General features: G+C 39.3%; 1 protein-coding gene and 1 non-coding gene across 2 annotated transcripts in view; both read left to right on the forward strand.

Moving 5' to 3' along the window:
* KCTD16 (potassium channel tetramerization domain containing 16) overlaps nucleotides 1-20,034 on the forward strand; it is a 314,914-nt gene that overhangs the window by 41,343 nt on the left and 253,537 nt on the right. The gene's annotated exons all lie outside the window — the stretch shown is intronic.
* Nucleotides 11,021-11,127, forward strand: LOC139184250 (U6 spliceosomal RNA). The gene has a single exon (XR_011567844.1). It is a non-coding gene; the product is annotated as a U6 spliceosomal RNA (small nuclear RNA).

Genomic DNA, 20,034 nt, shown 5'->3' on the forward strand with positions numbered 1-20,034 from the left:
GGTGACAATATACAGCCTTGATGTATTACTCCCTTTCCTATTTGGCACCAGTCTGTTGTTCCATGTCCAGTTCTAACTGTTGCTTCCTGACCTGCATACAGGTTTCTCAAGAGACAGGTCAGGTGGTCTGGTATTCCCATCTCTTTCAGAATTTTCCACAGTTTATTGTGATCCATACAGTCAAAGGCTATGGAATAGTCAATAAAGCAGAAATAGATGTTTTTCTGGAACTCTTGCTTTTTTGATGCAATGTTTCGATGTTGGCAATTTGATCTCTGGTTCCTCTGCCTTTTCTAAAACCAGCTTGAACATCTGGAAGTTCATGGTTCACTTATTGCTGAAGCCTGGCTTGGAGAATTTTGAGCATTGCTTTATTAGCATGTGAGATGAGTGCTATTGTGCGAAAGCTTGAGCTTTCTTTGGCATTGCCTTTCTTTGGGATTGGAATGAAAACTGACCTTTTCCAGTCCTGTGGCCACTGCTGAGTTTTCCAAGTTTGCTGGCATATTGAGTGCAGCACTTTCACAGCATCATCTTTTTAAGATTTGAGATAGCTCAACTGGAATTCCATCACCTCCACTAGCTTTGTTTTTAGTGATACTTCCTAAGGCAGACTTGACTTCATATTCCAGGATGTCTGGCTCTAGGTGAGTGTGATTGATCACACCATCGTGATTATCTGGGTCACGAAGACCTTTTTTGTACAGTTCTTCTGTGTATTGTTGCCACCTCTTCTTAATATCTTTTGCTTCTGTTAGGTCCATACCATTTCTGTCCTTTATTGAGCCCATCTTTGCATGAAATGTTCCCTTGGTATCTCTAATTTTCTTGAAGAGATCTCTAGTCTTTCCCATTCTATTGTTTTCCTCTATTTCTTTGCATTGATCACTGAGGAAGGCTTTCTTATCTCTCCTTGCTATTCTTTGGAACTCTGCATTCAAATTGGTATATCTTTCTTTTTCTTCTTTGCTTTTCATTTCTCTTCTTTTCTCAGCTATTTGTAAGGCCTCCTCAGACAGCCATTTTACTTTTTTGGATTTCTTTTTCTTGGGGATGGTCTTGATTCCTATCTCCTGTCACGGACCTCCATCTGTAGTTCATCAGGCACTCTGTATATCAGATCTTAAATCTATTTTTCACTTCCACTGTATAGTCATAAGGGATTTGATTTAGGTCATACCTGAATGGTCTAGTGTTTTTCCCCACTTTCTTCAATTTAAGTCTGAATTTGGCAATAAGGAGTTCATGATCTGAGCCACAGGTTGTTCCCAGTCTTGTTTTTGCTGACTGTATAAAGCTTCTCCATCTTTGGCTGCAAAGAATATAATCAATCTGATTTTGGTGTTGACCATCTGGTGATGTCCATGTGTAGAGTCTTCCCTTGTGTTGTTGGAAGAGAGCGTTTACTATGACCAGTGCGTTCTCCTGGCAGAAGTCTATTAGCCTTTGCCCTGCTTCATTCTGTACTCCAAGGCCAAATTTGCCTGTTACTCCAGGTGTTTCTTGACGTCTTACTTTTGCATTCCAGTCCCCTATAATGAAAAGGACAACTTTTTCAGGTGTTAGTTCTAGAAGGTCCTGTAGGTCTTCATAGAACCGTTCAACTTCAGCTTCTTCAGCTTTACTCGTCGAGGCATACACTTGGATTATAGTTCTTAGCAGGTGTCTTGTGTAGAAAGTAATGAGCATTTAACCACAATACAATCTTATTATAATTATCATTATTATTATTGAATAAATACAAACCATAGGCAATTATATCGTTCCCACATCTCAAAACACGCTTGCCAACTTCCCAACTCATGTGCCACTCTTGTCACATCTTTTTAATTCTACATGGATCTTAAATCTCACCAGACATTATAGTAATTTTATACAGTCAATATTTATTAATAAACCAATGGTGGTAGTGGTGTAGTTGCTAAGTCATGTCCGACTCTTTGCGAGCTCAGGGACTGTAGCCAGCCAGGGTCCTCTGTCTGTAGGATTCTCCGGGCAAGAACACTGGAGTGGTTAGCCATTCCCCTCTCCAGGGGTCATCCTGACCCAGAGATCAAGCCTAGGTCTCCTGCACTGCAGACAGATTCTTTACCAACTTAGCTACCAGGGAAGCCCTAATAAACCAATATTGACACATTATCATTAACTGAAGTTCATAATTTATTCAGATTCCTTTAGTTTTTACCTAATGTCTTTTTTCTGTTCTAGGATTCCATCCAAGATACCATGTTATATATGGTTTTCTTATTTCCTGAGATTCGTCTTGGCTGATGTTTTTGTAATAATTAGACTGGGGTTGGGGGCTTTTGGGAGGAAAACCACAGAGGTAAAATGCTATTTTTATCATGTCATATCACAGGTTCATACTATTTTGTTGACATCACTTTTACTGTTGACCTTAGTCCTTTGAATTAGTGATTGTCAAGTTTCTTTACTGTAAGTTTACTCTCTCACTCTTTCTTGTTTAATCTTTCTACACTATAGTCCTTGGAGAGAAGTCCTATGCCCACTCACACTTAAGGAGTGGAGTTATATTCCTCTTCAAGGGAATAATATATACTTAAATTATTTGGAATTCTTCCGCATGGGAGCTTTTTCTCTTTTTTCCTGTTTATTTCTTTATTCGGTTATTTATTTATGTTGTGGACATTTACTTTTATTTTGAGTTATAATGCAACTTTCTATTAAAACGTTATTTTGTTACTCAGTTGTTTTGGCTTTGGTCCTTTGGAACTCTTTCAGTGACTCCCATATTCCTTTGATATAAGTCTGTCTTTGTCAGTATTTTGTTTTTGTGGTTTTTTTTGGAGCACTTCATTATTTCTGTTACTATAAGATCTTCCAAGTTTATTTTGAATATTTCCTACCCTAGTCCTGGGATCAACCATTTCCCTGAGAAGCCCTGGTTTCTTTTATTGAATAATGGTATTAGCAATCAAAATCAGGTTGCTGGTGAACTCATTGCTTCTGAAGTGACATTGCTTCTAGTTTCTCTTATCTGACATAGCAAGGGCATAAATGTATGTTTACCAATCATGTAAATGTGTGTGTGTATTCAGTTTCTCAATCATGTCTGATTCTTTGCGACCCAATGGACTGTAGGCTGTCAGGATCCTCTGTCCATGGAATTTTCCAAGCAAGAATACTGCAGTGGGTTGCCATTTCCTCTTCCAGGGGATCTTCCCAACCCAGGGATGGAACACACATCTGCTTCTCCTGCATTGTGGGCAGATTCTTTACCACTGAGCCACACCAGGGAAGCCCAGCCATGTATATATACATAGGTATATCTATCTACCTACCTACCTACCTACCTGTCTATCTACCTATTATACAAGGAGATCCAACCAGTCCATTCTGAAGGAGATCAGTCCTGGGATTTCTTTGGAAGGAATGATGCTAAAGCTGAAACTCCAGTACTTTGGCCACCTCATGTGAAGAGTTGACTCATTAGAAAGACTCTGATGCTGGGAGGGATTGGGGGCAGGAGGAGAAGGAGACGACAGAGGATGAGATGGCTGGATGGCATCACTGACTTGAAGGACGTGAGTTTGAGTGAACTCCGGGAGTTGATGACGGACAGGGAGGCCTGGCGTGCTGCAGTTCGTGGGGTCGCAAAGAGTCGGACACGACTGAGTGACTGAACCGAACCTATTATACAGATAGTACAACTATCTGCATCTGTATTAAGCTATATAGGAGTTCTCGCTTCCTCCCCTTGTTTTTCTGTGAACACCCCCACCCCGCAACAGGAAGAAACTTGTTCCTGCTTTTTGCTATCCATTTACCTAGTTGTTCAATTCCAATGTGCATGCATAGCAATTTCAGAGTTGGTAACCTGTACCCTGTGGGGCACAACTTTACCAACCAGAAGACAGTGCTTATGTACAATTTCTTTCACATTTAGTTTTATGGACTCCATATATTTCCAGCATTACTTAGGTCAGCAACTTTTCCCTGCATCCTCTTCAGCGAGATTATTTCATACATTTGCAATGTCATCAGATTGATTTGGTTTCCACCTCTCCTTTAATGCATTTATTTTTCACATGTTTATTCTGGATGTTTTCTTTTGACCTATGTTCTAGTTTACTAACTTGCTCTTCAACTGAATTTATTGTACTATTAAAAACCTTCATTGGGTTCTTAATTTTGATTATTATAATTTTCAATTACATGTTTTTCCATTGATTCTTTTTAATAGTTTCCAGTCCCTGTCAAAATTCCTAATTATGTCTATCAATTCTTTGAACATATAGTCTGTATCTCATAACTTTATTACTTGGATCTCATGTGAGTTTCTTTATATTGTCTGTTTTTTTCCTCTTGGTTTGTTATTATTTTTTCTTATTTCTTCTTCTGCCTGGTTGATTTTTTTTTTATTAATTCCTGCTTAATTTCAGTACTGTGCTGAATACTGGGAATTTCAGAGCAAATATGCATATTAATACAATCTTTGTCCCTGAGGCACTTACAACCTCATAAGGGAGATACAAATTAATTAAAGAATCAAACCAATCAGTGTGAAGTCATAACTGTGATAGATACTTTCACAGAGAGGACTGTGTTTCTATAGGAATGTAAAATAAGAGGATAGAAGATTTGATCTCATCATAGAGGTTAGGGAAAACATCCTCAAGAAGTGACAGTTGCTATGAGACTTAAGTATAGGAGTTGGTGAGATACATGAGGAAATAAGAGTATTCCAGGCCAAAGGACTACCATCTGCAAAAGTTCTGAGGTGACAGGGAGAATCACATGTTCAAAGACCTTAAAGAAATCCAGACGGTCTAGAAGGCAGAGGCAAGGAGGAAGTGGACCATCATATGGGGTTGAGAGACATGCAAGGTTCAGACCTTGCAGTGCTTTGTGGCAATGTTGAGGATTCTGGTCTTCATGCCAAGGACAGTGAGGGGGCCATTGAAGTGTTCAGAGAAATGATGTGATGATGAGGATGGTGTATCCCAGAGATCAAACGATGTTTGGGCAGACAGATGGCCCTCATTGGGCTTCATATCAGCTAGTTGGGATTTCCCAGGTGGCGCTAGTGGTAAAGAACTTGCCTGCCAAAGCAGGAGACATAAAAGACACAAGTTCAGTTCCTGGGTAAGGAAGATCCCCTGGAGGAGGGCATGGACACCCATTCCTGTATTCTTGCCTGGAGAATCCCATGGACAGAGGAGACTGGTGGGCTACAGTCCATGGGGTCACAAAGAGTTGGACACGACTGAAGCTACTTAACATGTTAATTGGTCTTATCAAACATTCTGACCATGCAAATCAGATTAAGTTGCTCTCCTAATTAAAACTATCCAATGGCTTCTCACTGCCTTTAGACTAAAATCTAAATTGCTTTTTTAAAACTGAATCTCCAAGACGCATCCTATATGTATTGCCTGACCAACCTACCTCATGATACCCTCCTCTTCACTCATTATGTTCCTTCTGTAGGGGACTTATTTCTATCTCTTGAATTTGCCAAAATTACTTCATTTTTAGGGACTTGCATTTGCTATTCTCTTTTTTCTGGAGTTTTCTTTCCACTTTTTCTTTTATACTACAGACTCGGTGATTTTTCCAGTTGTTGACCATGTGTTATTGCCTCAGGAAGTTCTTTTGTAATCATTATCATTTTATTTATAATACTTCTCATCCTCTGAAAGTATTCATGTATTTATTTACACATTCACTATTGTCATCCCACCCCCTACCCTACAAGGTATCTTATCTGATTAGTTTGTCACTATATTCCCAGCACCTAATACAACATCTGGCACATATTATGCAGTCAAGTGAGAAGAAAAGGAGGAGGTAGGGAGAAAAAAAAACCAATCCTCTCTTTTAATCAAATAAAAAACGTTTATTACATATTATCTTCACAGTGTGGCTACAGTTTTTCCCCCGTTGATTAATATATATCATGTAATAGACCTTACAAATGGTAAAGTATTTTTTGTGGGTTTTTGTACTAAGAATACAAATTCAATAAGTCAGGCCATATCTATTGTACATATGAAAATAAGGCTCGTAGGGACTAGATAACTTCCTGGAGTTCACTCTGCTTTAAATGACAGTCTGACCTGACCTTGAATCCTTGTCTCTTGACTTTGAGTCTGCTGTTCTTCCCATGCTAGTTCTCTATAATACCGTAGGGACTGATATTGTCACAAGAAGGAGAATATAACTGAATGGGTCAGATAAAATTAGAAGTGGTTTTAAATTTTGCTGACTCGAGTCTTTGCCCATTTTTAGAATCACACTCAAATTTATTAATATCTTCTGGCTCTGGTATGTTTAAATAACTTTCTTTAATTTACATACCTATTTCTTAGACTGACCACTGGCAGTGTAACTGAGGATGTACCCAATCTCACTTAAAACCTACTCCTTAAAAAATTTTAAACTGATTATACAGTCTCTGGGGCTTTAGAATCTCTGAGAAGCCTGAATTAACAATGGGTTCCAATATGTTTACAAACTACAGTGCTTTTCACAGCATTCAGAGAAAGTGAGGGAGTTGTGAGCCATTTCCACCTGGGGATGTTTCCGGCACAGCCTTCTTTCTACTGAACTGTTTACTTCTTGGAACTAAGGTTAGATTTACATCTAGGGGATAGTTCTGGCACAGCTGTACAGAAGAGGAGTGCACGGGCTCTTTCTGCAATAATCTACTGCCATGTCAGCCTAGCCATGACAAGAGTGATGCACATTTAGCAGAGGCGGTGCTTCAAAGGGCAGGGAAAGTGCACTCCTCTCAGGGATTCTGTATCATTGAAGTCACACAATTGACATTTTGCTCTGAAATTCTCTGCCTTTACTCCCTTCACTTTTTTACTTTGCCTCTCGTTTGCTTTTCTTACTTCATTGTACTTGGAACTGTGTGTGTATTGGAGGGTAGGGCAGAGATGCAAAATCTTGCTTTAGTTCTAAGAAGTATATGGTTTAGTAGGAAGATATAGAGGGCCTCCCAGGTGGCTCGGTGGTGAAGAATCTGTCTGCCAGTGTAGGAGACTCAGGAGATGTGGGTTCGATCCCTGGGTCGGGAAGATCCCCTGGAGAAGGAAATGGCAACCCACTTCAGTATTCTTGCCTAAGAAATCTCATGGGCAGAGGAGCCTGGCAGGCTACAGTCCATAGGGTCACAAAGAGTCAGATACAAATGAGTGACTGAGCATGCATGCAGAAAGATATAGAACTTAGTTTTAAACAACTATAATGGAAATTAAAACTTGGGATAGATGTAACCTAGAATGTATGGTTAAAAACTTGCTTCCTAGAGTTAGGCTGACTTGGAGTTCAGTTTGAGACTGTATTATTGGGTTGTCCAAAAAGTTTGTTCAGGTTTTTCTGTACCATCTTAGGAAAAAAAAAAAAAAAAAAACTTCTTGGCCAATACAATACTTATAAGTTAGGTTGTTTTAGACAAAATACTTAGCCTTCCTAAGATTTGATTTTCTCATCTGGAAAATTGGGGTAACAATAACTATGTGTCATTTCACACAATTTCATTCATGATACATTTATGTAAATGGACTAATACAGTTCTTGGCATGTAGTAACTGCTTGATAAATGTTACCCTTTATCATTATTATATATCTGTATATAAATTTTAAATTGGTTTCAATTCCTTCTGCTCTTAGTGCATGACTGCATTTTGCATTAAGGAAATATCATTAGTACCGTTGGAAAAGGAAAAAGTACAGGGTGTGTGGGGAAGTGGCCAGTCTCAGTTTGGTCAGATTCTGTGATCTGTATAGTGAAGTCTTGAGATATAAGTGATGAATCAATGAGGGTCACTTAAGGTGAAGCTTGAAGAGTGTTGAGTGACAAATCTATATTTAAATCAACGTGTATGGGTAGGTAGTGAAGGACAGCATACTGTTTAAAAGGGAGTTCTGGAGTCAAAGTACTCAGGTTCACCCCCGCTCCACTGTTCTCTGCTGCATGATGTTGGGCTAATTAATATATAATTTCTATCTGCCTCAGTTTCCTCATGTTTAAAAATATTACTAATATCAAAGGCTTCTTGTGAACATGGTGAGATATTGCAAGTTCATTATTAGCTGAGAGCCTGGCAAAACACTAAATAAATAGTAGCTATTATTATTAGTGTTATTTTGACTGAACTGAGTAGTTGATTTGCAAGTAGCAGAAACAAAAGCCAGCCCTTTTAGTGTTATGTTCTAACTAAAATGGGCATGGTGATAAATTTTGAGTAAGACAGCCATTAAAAGTGGCATTTTAAAACCTCTTTTCCAATCCCCAAAGTTTTGGGTTTTCTCCAATAGTTTCCTGACCATTTATGCAGTCAATTTCTACGCATATGTGCATAGAAAAATTGCATATGTGCATATGCAATTTACATATACCAACATGTCATTGGCAGCTTATAATGTGTGAACTATCAATATAGTGTAGGTAGTAAATCTATTTCTGAAAGTTGTGTGTACATTAGCTTTTGTAAGTTGAAAATTTTAAGGAAAAAGAAGTGTTTATTCAGAAAAATGCTGTCATTAATTTATTTTTAAAATGTAAGAGACCAGTGCCCACCCCACTTATCATCTTTCTAAATCCAAGTATCCATATGCCGATTTATTTGGGTGGGCAAAGGCTGCATAAATACTTTCTAGTAAATAGCATTATGGAGAGAGCTACCTAAAGCCAAATCAGAGTTAATCTTGATTTTTTTCTTTTCTGTTTTCAGAAAATCTGCAAGTATTGCAACCTGCTATTATTAATTTTCGGTGTGTCAGTTTTCCTTAGGTGTCAACATTGGACAGGTGGCCTAATGCTTTCTGTGAAAACTTAAAGTAGATGAATAATAAATGGGAATGTCACTTCCTTAGAAAAACTAAAAGAGCCAAGAATTTTCACCTTTGATTAGTACAGGCTAGGGTGATAATTGGCACCTGCAGTCTCACAGGTGAATTTTTTTCACAGTGGGGTTCAACCTGATCACAAAGAATCATTCTACTGAGTTTCTTGGATTTCGGTGTGATTATGAGGCTCATGGCAGAAACCTTAATGGAACATTTTGCTGGAAAAGACATGCAAATAGATCATATTACAGTAGGCAAGTTTCAGGGCAAAGGCTGAGTGTCAGAGAAGTTTCATCCATCTGGAACTGTCTCTGCTGCTGCTGCTGCTAAGTTGCTTCAGTCATGTCCGACTCTGTGCGACCCCATAGACGGCAGCCCACCAGGCTCCCCTATCCCTGGGATTTTCCAGGCAAGAATACTGGAGTGGGTTGCCATTTCCTTCTCCAATGCATCAAAGTGAAAAGTGAAAGTGGAGTCGCTCAGTCGTGTCCGACTCTTCGCGATCCCATGGACTGCAGCCTACCAGGCTACTCCATCCATGGGATTTTCCAGGCAAGAGTACTGGAGTGGGGTGCCATTGCCTTCTCCCCGGAACTGTCTCTAACTCAGTGATTACAGCATGGAGACTGCAGCTGAAGGCAGGTTCTTTTTTTCTCATCTCCTTCTATCTTGTTTTTCTCCTCCCCCTTGCTCTTCCTCTTTTCCATCCTCACTAGGAGTTGATATCTCTACTATCAGGAATTCATTTGGTCAATGACACAGGGAACTCAGTAGGTAATTTCTATGACCTGTTGTTTAAAGCCAGTCATGTCCAGAGCTATATCTAAGTCTCTTAATAGAGTAGATTTAATAGTATTGTAATTTAGATGTATCAATTTGGGAAGGGATCCCAGTTTCATCCAGGATACTGTACGCTTGAAGATTCATGGTCATCTTGCTGTGTCTCGCACCAAACCCCCTTTCATTGTCATCCTTATCCCCAAGCCAGCATATTTTCTTCTCCTACCTTGCCATTTACAATTATTACATATTTACATACTATGTGATTATATATTACAGAAAGATATCCTATATATCACTTCTAGTTATGGAATATTGGAAGCTGGGTATCAGTAAACATTTTTTATTATGATAATCCTCAAATAGCTATAAAAATCGTGAGAGTAGTGTAATGCTCCCATTTCAGGGACTAGGATACTTCATGTGTTTGTGTATCCTCAGGAGCACCAGAATTGTGACTGGCACAGAGCACGTACTGTATACAAGTTTCCTCATCAAGGTGATTGTATATTCATCAAATTTATTTCTTTTTTAAAAAATAGGGAAGAAGTATATAATTTCAGTACTTGGAACCCTTCTTCCCTTTTTGAGGTGTTCAAAAATGAACTTCTTGCCTCCATGTGGCTATAGAAAATAACAGAATCTTTGTGTGTGTGTGTGTGTGTTTTTAAGAGGATCATGTGGTCATATTTTTGTAGTTTTCTCAAGACCTTATAGTTGATTGGAGAGAAACTTATAACAGGCTTTCTCCTATCCTAAAAAAGTTTCCCTTATTACAAGTTGAGATGGTGGCTCTTTGAAGGTACTTAACCTTGAGAGAGTAAATGCTTTTAAAAGAGAAGAAAATATACATCTACTGATACCAAATTAAATGCAAATGGAATCTGGAAGCTTGTTTTATACTTAGACCTTTAAAAACAGTTGTTTCATATAACAGTCCCTGTTTTAGTTTATCAGGGATTTAAAAAAGGATTGTTGTCAGATATGTTTTTTACTAAATCACCATTGATCCCACCTGGGACTTTGGAAAGAAGCAGGCAGTTGATTGTGGGCATCTCTAGGGTAACACCTGTTGTCTATGGATCTGTGTATCTAAGGCCTGGGTAGGTCTCTGGACAAAACCAATCTGGTTTGTAAATGCACATGCTAGCACTCAAAACATTATCTGGAGAGTGCTTTCCTTAAGATAAAGTGGGCAACTCAACCAGAACTCCTCCTTCCTTTTTGAATGTGTTGCTTCTTGCTCCAACTAATTTCTGACGTTGAAGGAAGAAACCAAATCACCTTTGACTCTGGAAAAAATGTAGTTCCTGGAGCTCAGAGTGAGTTCATTTCTCGAAGCATTTCATCTTGCTTCAGACAATCGAGGGACATATAAAATTATCAACATTTAGCAAAGAGGACAGCCTCAATCAATTAAGTGCTCTCTTTGGCAACACATACACTCAAACTTGAACTATATAGAGAAGGTTATCATGGCCCCTGCACAAGGATGACATGCAAATTTGTGAAGTGTTCCATATTTTGGGGGCTTCCTTGGTGGCTCAGATGGTAAAAAAAAATCTCTGCAATATAGGAGACCCAGGTTTGATCCCTAGGTTGGGAAGACCCCTTGAGAAGGGAATGGCTGTCCACCACAGTATTCTTGCCTGGAGAATTTCATGGACAGAGAAGCCTAGCAGGCTACAGTCCATGGGGTCACAAAGAGTCAGATATAACTGAGGACTAACGCTTTCACTTTTCAAACCAATCATAGAATTTTGAGCAAATAAAAACATTTGAGAATGTCTGACTCTCTTACAAATGGTAAAGTGGAGATTTGGAGAAATTAAGTGATTTAACTGAAGTCATACAGATAATTACTGGCAGAAGTATATTTCTAGAAGTAGGTTCCTGGCTCATTTATAATCACCCAGGGAGATAATAATACTGTATATTCCAGGCCTGTACTTCTTCCATCGTTTGCTTCCACAAATTGTACTGGGATGGTTTCAAACCTCCACTGGATAAAATGAGATTATGTTGCTATTGTCTGGGCTTGAATCCAGGCATATCACATCTAGATGCCCCCTTTCTCAAACTGTGTTCTTCACTGACCAAGAGTTACCTGTGAGGATAGGTACAGCATCATATGTACAGAAGAAAAAAGTGCAGTGGTGATTCTTTGAAAGGATACAAACATCATATTTTCCATTCTCTTCCTACTGTTTGGAATCTAAAGACAAAGAAAGTCTTTGATTACTCTAAGTGCTGTAGTCTTGATCAAAACAGTTGACTTCTACGGACCTCTTTTATCTCATTAAAAAAAAGTGATCAGGGAGATTGCAAAGTATTGTGCTAAGAGACAGATTGTCAGATTATCTGTTGGAGGTCAGTCTCTCTGGGGTTCTGCAAACAGGATCCTCTATAAGTTAGTTTTTAGGAACAGAATGTAAATTTACATCCATATGTTCATTATTACTTGTGTTGCATTAGGAAGGACAGTATCAGGGAAGACAAGCAACTGTGATCTCCAAAAATTTCCCAAGAGACCTTTTACTAGTGATACTCTGTCTACCTGACTTTCCCTTGGGATAGACAAAAAGTAACACCTTCTTAGCAACACTGCAAAAGCAACAAGAAGTCCTAAGAGGTTTAGTGGCCAAACTGGAAAGTTTTTGGTCTAAAGGAAAATCATAGTTTACTAGAATTTTAGGACTTTAAAACTACTGTCTGTGAAGAATATGAACCATTAATGGGATTATATATATTAGGTGAAACAGAAGCTCAGATAGTGTGATCAACCTCGTCCATAAAGAACTTGAGAAAGTGTTTATTGATAACTTAAAATCTCTAAGCTATTAAAAATCTTTCTGAGTGGGGAGTAGTGAAAGATCAGAATATACAAGGTGAACACTGTGGCAAAAATTTTGCCTTTTTAAGCATTATGTGCATTATGCGAAATGCTGGGCTTGATGAAGCCCAAGCTGGAATCAAGATGGCCAGGAGAAATATCAATAACCTCAGATATGCAGATGACACCACCCTTTTGGCAGAAAGTGAAGAAGAACTAAAGAGCCTCTTGATGAAATTGAAAGAGGAGAGTGAAAAAGTTGGCTTAAAGCTCAACATTCAGAAAACTAAGATCATGGCATCCGGTCCCATCACTTCATGGCAAATAGATGGGGAAACAATGGAAACAGTAAGACTTTATTTTCTTGGTCTCCAAAATCACTGCAGATGGTGACTGCAACCATGAAATTAAAAGATGCTTGCTCCTTGGAAGAAGCAAGCAATATGTAGACCATAATCACTAAGATTTTTTATATTATTTAATTCTACTTTATATTTCATATATATATATATATATATATATATATATATATATCTGCATCCCTCCCAAATATGTTTTAGAGGGCAGAGGTGTCTGCATTACTTACCCCAATGTCCTCCAAAGCACGCTATTGAAATACTGAATTCAAGGAATTGTTTTTATTCTAAAACACGCCTGCCACCACCACCACAGTAGAGTAGCCTCGGTTTCAGATAATTGTAGGACAAAGTTTTTATAAATGTTTACGAATCATAAAACTAATCATTTTTAATCTGCAAACTAGGACCAGTTCAACTGAAGGCTTCCATGGTTAGTGAATCACTAAGACAAAATATTTGTTTCAAGTTTGAAAATCCTAAAATTGTTTCAAGCAACCATTTCCCTTTTCTTCATCTCTTGGAGTAATTAACAGAAGTTTAGGCATAGCTTCTTGTTAGACTCTTGGAGGTCAGATTATCATGGTGCAGTATTTGAGACCACCAACTTCACCTAGGATGCCCCAATATCGTGTTATCAGCCCCAGAAAGCTGGAAGACCTAGATAGCTAGGAGGTATTTAGATCATCTGTAACCACATTTTCCCTTGGACTCTGTGTACATCTCTCTTAATTCATTGGGCTATACTCCAGTGCTTCAATTTCACCAACATTTATGCTATTTGAGACTATTTATTTTTTTATGTATCAAACATAGGATATTTGCTGTGTGTCAGAAGACTCAATCTTATTTCCTAGATATAATAAAATATGTTAAATCAAGACACAGTGGCCAATGACATGGGAAGAACAGCTGTATGAATACAGTGTTCTAAGTATTTACACTTGCTAAGTCACTTCAGTCGTGTCCGACTCTGTGCGACCCCATAGACGGCAGCCCACCAGGCTCCCCCGTCCCTGGGATTCTCCAGGCAAGAACACTGGAGTGGGTTGCAATTTCCTTCTCCAATGCATGAAAGTGAAAAGTGAAAGTGAAGTCGCTCAGTCGAGTCCGACCCTCAGTGACCCCATGGACTGCAGCCTACCAGGCTCCTCTGTCCATGGGATTTTCTAGGCAAGAGTACTGGAGTGGGGTGCCATTGCCTTCTCCGTATTTATACTTAGACCTTTATAAAGTACCTACATACTGTAGTTCCTGCCCTCCCCCCCCAAAAAAACTTATAAATGAGTAGATAGGTGTTGTGATGGTTTGATCATAGGTATTTATCATGTTATTCAAGTGTTTGATGTATTTTTAAATGACTAACTTGAATAACATGATAAATACCTATGATCAAACCATGACAACATTTAAATGTACCATAAAAATTCATTTTATGGCAGAAAGTGAAGAACTAAAGAGCCTCTTGATGAAAGTGAAAGAGGAGAGTGAAAAAGTTGGCTTAAAGCTCAAAATTCAGAAAACTAAGATCATGGCATCCGGTCCCATAATTTCATGGCAAATAGATGGAGAAACAGTGGAAACAGTGGCTGACTTTATTTTTCTGGGCTCCAAAATCACTGTAGATGGTGACTGTAGCCATGAAATTAAAAGACATTCCTCAGAAGGAAATTTATGACAAAGCTAGACAGCCTATTAAAAGCAGAGACATTACTTTGCCAACAAGGGTCTGTCTAGTCAAAGCTATGGTTTTTCCAGTGGTCATGTATAGATGTGAGAGTTGGACTGTTAAGAAACTGAGCACTGAAGAATTGATGCTTTTGAACTATGGTGTTGGAGAAGACTCTTGAGAGTCCCTTGGACTGTAAAGAGATCCCACCAGTCCATCCTAAAGGAGATCAGTCCTGGGTGCTCCTTGGAAGGACTGATGTTGAAGCTGAAACTCCAGTACTTTGGCCACCTCATGCAAAGAGCTGACTCATTGGAAAAGACCCTGATGCTGGGAAAGATTAAAGGCGGGAGGAGAAGGGGATGACAGAGGATGAGATGGCTGGATGGCATCACTGACTCAATGGACATGAGTTTGAGTAAACTCTGGGAGTTGGTGATGGACAGGGAGGCCTGGCGTGCTGCAGTTCATGGGGTCTCAAAGAGTCAGACACGACTGAGCGACTGAACTGAACTGAACTGAAAAGAGCATTTATGAACAGAGGCTAACAGCCCTTGTACTCAAGAACCTTTCATTCAGCTGGGAGCTTACAATATCTAGTGTGTTTAAAAGTATAACCAATGTATGCTGTGATTGAAATATTAGATAACACAAGAGATAATGCATAATTGTATACAGTTGCCATACAATTAAAATAGATCTTAAGTGCATTTGCACAAGTTCATAGGGGAAATAAATCACAATTATTAAAAGTCCTAGTGTCCTTCAGTCACTGACATATATTTTTCTTTTAGCTGTGCCATGCTGCATGCAGGATCTTAGTTCCCCAACCAGGCACTGAACCCATGACCCTGAAGTTGAAACATGGACACTTATCCACTGTACTGCCAGGGAAGTCCCCTGACACAATTAAGTCCCCTTTAATTCAAAGTGAGGGAAATAAGGAAACTACTCCTGTTTCTTGGATACTTATTATTTTCCAACTTTCTACTACTATACTGTACTTTTTTATCCTTGGTCTCATTTCCTCTGTACAGCTCTATGAAGTCAATGCTATTTTACCTATTTTAGAGATGAAGGAGAAGAAGCAAGATTAGTCACTTAACTACAGAGAGAGATGACTCTAAGTAAGCAGGGAAGCTGGACTCAAATCCAAGGCTGTCTCAAAGTTCCACTCTTTACCACCCCACACTTCTAACTGAAGACTTTTGGTGAGCTGTAGCAGGAGAAGGCAATGGCACCCCACTCCAGTACTCTTGCCTGGAAAATCCCATGGACAGAGGAGCCTGGTAGGCTGCAGTCCATGGGGTCACTAGGAGTTGAACACGACTGAGCGACTTCACTTTCACTTTTCACTTTCCTGCCTTGGAGAAGGAAATGGCAACCCACTCCAGTATCCTTGCCTAGAGAATACCAGGGACGGGGGAGCCTGGTGGGCTGCCGTCTATGGGGTTGCACAGAGTCGGACATGACTGAAGCAACTTAGCAGCAGGTTCTATGTATATCCTTTTGGGAACCGTCAATGGGTTAGTAGGCTAGACATGAACACAGATGCTGCCTGATCAATCTCAAATTGAGATGATCTTCTAAACAAATGGTATGTCATTTCCTTTCTTATAGTCACTGCAGGATTTTGATGCTGTTTCTAAATGTAGGGGATTCTGACACAATTTACAGAACCAATAGCTGGAGGCAAAAATTCACCCATTTGCAGGCTGCTCTATATACCCTAAATCTGGCTGTTGGCATTGTGCTCAGTTAAGTGACTGAAAAATGGGTGTTTTAATGTCTTTGAATTCATCCTCTAAAGATTTCCTTCTTTTACAGAGAGAGAAAATATGTTTTCTTAGCATGTATGTTATAACATGCTTTGTACTCAGTGGCTGCTCTTTGATGTTGTCTGAGTAGATGATGGTGATGACACCCTGAGTTCCTTTCTTTCAGGTCAAGATGATCAGGCTCTTTGCCAACCAAACAGGACAAATAGGTGTCCTACCAAAAGCTAGAGAAAAACCTGCAGTCATTACTTATTTTGAAATAACATTCACTTATAATATCTTACTCTTTGGGCTTTCCTGGTTGCTCAGTGGTAAAGAATCTGCCTGTCAATGCAGGAGACATACATTTGATCCCTGGCTCAGGAAATTCCCCTGGAGAAGGAAATGACAACCCACTCCAGTATTCTTGCCTAGGATATCCCAAGGACAGAGAAACCTGGTGGGCTACAGTCCATGGGGTCACAAAGAGTCAGACATGACTGAGCAACTAAACAAGATCTTATTGTTTGTTTAGGATGCCTTGACCACAGGAATTTAGTGGTTCAACCATTTTCTGTCATGTCAACATATTCAATACTCTCTTGTCAAGGTGATGAATCTTAAGGTGGAGCAGGAGTTTACAATTCAGTCCCTGGGGACTTTGCACTCCATCTTTCCAGTCCATATGAAGTGATTGGCATCTATTCAGATAAATAGTTCAAAGGCTAAGTAAACTTTGGTACACAAGGGGAAATATCAGCGCCTAGTGGCCAGGAAGTATATTTGGCTCCATTCCATATACATAATTCATGTATCAGGAGATAAGAAATCCTGACTACTAAGGTTGGATGGGGGCAACCCCTGTGGCTCCACGTACAATATTCACACAACTGGAATCATAGATATGGTCCAGGATGCACCAGTGATCAGCTGGAGTGTGCTCTTGGATAGCATGCAGGGTTTGACCTAGAAAAATCTCATCTGTGCATTGCCTCTGAGCGTTTAGAAGGTAAGTTAAAAAAAAAAAAATCTCAGAGATATGACATGTAGAGAAGGAACATCATTATCTGTAGCCTTATGAGGGAAGAGTTTCCCCAGGACAAGTACCTAGATCCATTAAAAGGGGCAAGGAACTCAGTCCTCTTCCAGGGAGGGCAAGGAATAGAAGGCAGATAAGCCCTTCCTATTCCTGAGAGCAAGTAATACAATTGCTTATTGCCCACCTCCCACCCAAAGAAAACAAAGCTGTGAGATAAAAAAAAAAATGTAAGAAAGCTATATACTTTCATGGGCTCAACACAAGTATGTATTTGGTGTGGCATGTTGAAAAAGTGGTTGCCCTATTTTTTTTTTTTAAGGCTTAGCTTTTGCCTTGACAGTTTCACAATTAAAGCCTTATCTTTGAGTCTGTATTTACCTTGCTGAAAGAGATCATTATCCTCAGAAAATGTTCTATCCTATTAGTATTATTTCTTAAGTAACTGTTAATACCATTTTTATGAACGGATATAATTAACTTAGAGATTGACAACTTTCTTTGAAATTCTCTTTTCTATTTCCTAAGCGTACTCTCATCTCTGACTGTACCTTGTAAACATCTGTCAGGAACTGATGAAATGACCTCATTTGGGTCCCAATCAGCTCAGCCACAAAGACTGTCACACTTGAGACCTGATATCACTGATGTAGGGTAAAAATGAACAAACTAAAAAAGCATTGTAAAGGTTAAACCTCCCAGGCAAATCAGCCCCCACCCAAAGATTCCCTTTACACAAAGCTGGGATTTTAGGAGAGAAATGTTGAAGGAAAATAATTATTAGAATAATAACTTATACGTGTGGTTGAAACACTTGATGTCTTGAAAGCAGGGAGTTTTCTTAGAAGAAGATTAACTTGAAAAATGAATGTGCCAGAGGCTCCCTTTAAGTGTCCTCAAGCCTGCTTTCTCCCTCTCTGCTTCTGAGAAAGGGTCAAATTTGACCCAACATATTACCTTATTCTTTGTACCTCTTTGCAGAAATTCTTTCATCCAGAGGTTTCAAAGTGTTTTACAAATGTAAATTAACAAGCCTCATCACTTCTCTCTATAGAGATGGTTCATTTTAAGTAACACAGAAACTTACCTAAATGACTTACTCAAGGTCACCTGAGAAGTCCTTCGTGTAATCTGAAAGTGGATATTCAAAGTGTAAAAAATACCTCCCAGCCTCGCTGCAGATATAGATGCATTGCATCCCTTGGCAAGTACCATTGAAGGGATGAATAACCTTCTTCTTTAATCTTTACAGGGAGGCTTCTTCTAGTCGGCCTTTTCTCAGCCTCACAAAGAACCCACATACCTGGAAACGCAGACTTTAGCTCTCTTCTTTCCTAGCTCACTCAAAGCTGAGTGAGGACAGAACATGACTATTTTTTACAATCTTAATGAATTATTTTGATTCAGTAATTGACCATGTTTTCTTTCATGCCCCCAAACTTGTGTTAATCCAGACAACAAATATTTATTAGTTATTTTTTTTCCACTCACTGTGCCAGACCCAAAAACACACTACAGTTATGCTCCTCCCTTCATGAGAAAGATAGTAAACAGGAAACAGATACACCGAGTCAGTCCTGTAGATCAGGGAAGACTTCTGTAAGTGAATGACATGTGACCTGAGGCCTGGAGCATGAGAATGAGTTAGATTTTCAAAGAACAGGAGGAAGAGCACTCCAGGCAGAGGGAACAGCCAAAGTAAAGCCCAGAGCTCAAGTGGGAAAAAAATTGGCATATGGTAAGATGGCCAAAGCTTAGTGAGCTAGATTGAGACTAGCAGGAAATGTGGTTGTAGAGGAAGGGCAGAGCTTGTGGGTCCTGGGGAGCAGTGTGGATTTTATTCTGAGAACCATGATCAAACCATGAAAGGTTTTAAGCATGGTGTTAACATGATCTGATTCATGTTTTAGAACTAGTGAATTTTGGAGAATATCCTTCCTCAGCAAACATTTTTATCTGTCTTTACATAAGATTCACCAGGCAGGACAGGTTTTTCTCATGCCTTACACCCACTGAAAGAATATGAGCAGGAAATTGTATGTGTTCTTCTGTAATTCTTACCACACCAGTTCCCTAAATACTCAGGAATTCAACGTAAAACATTGTTTTATAAAGCAAAGACCTACCTCCTACTGTGGAGCTGATTCATCCAGTTTTTGATGAATGATCTACATTCAACCACAACCCTGATTAGCTAGTCTTCTTGCCCTTCACACGGAGGAAACTGCAGTGTTCCTTTGATTTATCTGTCATCCTTCCCTGTGACCCCTAACAGCACATGGCACAGACCTCATCACTTTGTATCGACATTAAGTGGTCCTTTGCCCGGATTTTCTATTTGTGAGCTCTTTGAGGGCTGTGAACTATCTTACTCAAATTTATATCCTCAGTTGTTGTCACAGAGGAAGGTCCAGAGTAGGTGCTCAGAAAATGATGAGCAGATGAATAAGCACCCATGGATTGTCACAAATCCGGACACACTGGAGTATAAAAGGCAATGTGATTGATGACTATGCTGGGGCAACAGTGGACTGGACCCCCAAGGAACTGGAATGTGTGGCCATCTTGATGATCATTGTAATGAATTATGAGAAAAATTGTAAATTCTCTGATTCTGGAGGTCTTTTAGAAGGTACTATTCATTTGCCCAAGCTGGTTTAGACCAGTGGTTCTTAAAGCATAGGGGACATAATAGTGCAGGAAATGCCTATAGGTGGCAAGGGAATCAAGATTAATAATATTGATTCACACTGTCATAATTCCATTTTCAAATCAAATTAATT

The sequence above is a fragment of the Bos indicus genome, chromosome 7, assembly GCF_029378745.1.
Source record: "Bos indicus isolate NIAB-ARS_2022 breed Sahiwal x Tharparkar chromosome 7, NIAB-ARS_B.indTharparkar_mat_pri_1.0, whole genome shotgun sequence".
NCBI lineage: Eukaryota > Metazoa > Chordata > Mammalia > Artiodactyla > Bovidae > Bos > Bos indicus.